This window comes from Theropithecus gelada, chromosome 6 (genome assembly GCF_003255815.1).
Source record: "Theropithecus gelada isolate Dixy chromosome 6, Tgel_1.0, whole genome shotgun sequence".
Classification (NCBI taxonomy): domain Eukaryota; kingdom Metazoa; phylum Chordata; class Mammalia; order Primates; family Cercopithecidae; genus Theropithecus; species Theropithecus gelada.
This window is the reverse complement of record NC_037673.1, coordinates 151,250,494-151,250,805: the sequence shown is the minus strand read 5'-3', so window position 1 is coordinate 151,250,805 and position 312 is coordinate 151,250,494. Positions and strand designations below refer to the sequence as shown.

Below are 312 nucleotides of genomic sequence, written 5' to 3'. Positions count from 1 at the left end.
TTTTTTTTTTTTTTTTTTTTTTTTTTTTGAGACGGAGTCTCGCTCTGTAGCCCAGGCTGGAGTGCAGTGGCCGGATCTCAGCTCACTGCAAGCTCCGCCTCCCGGGTTCACGCCATTCTCCGGCCTCAGCCTCCCGAGTAGCTGGGACTACAGGCGCCCGCCACCTCGCCCGGCTATTTTTTGTATTTCTTAGTAGAGACGGGGTTTCACCGTGTTAGCCAGGATGGTCTCGATCTCCTGACCTCGTGATCCGCCCATCTCGGCCTCCCAAAGTGCTGGGATTACAGGCTTGAGCCACCGCGCCCGGCCAGC

At 56.7% G+C, this 312-nt stretch overlaps 1 protein-coding gene across 2 annotated transcripts in view; it reads left to right on the top strand.

Annotated features, from left to right (window-relative positions):
• Nucleotides 1-312, top strand: part of GEMIN5 (gem nuclear organelle associated protein 5) — a 49,840-nt gene that overhangs the window by 43,835 nt on the left and 5,693 nt on the right. The window lies entirely within an intron of this gene.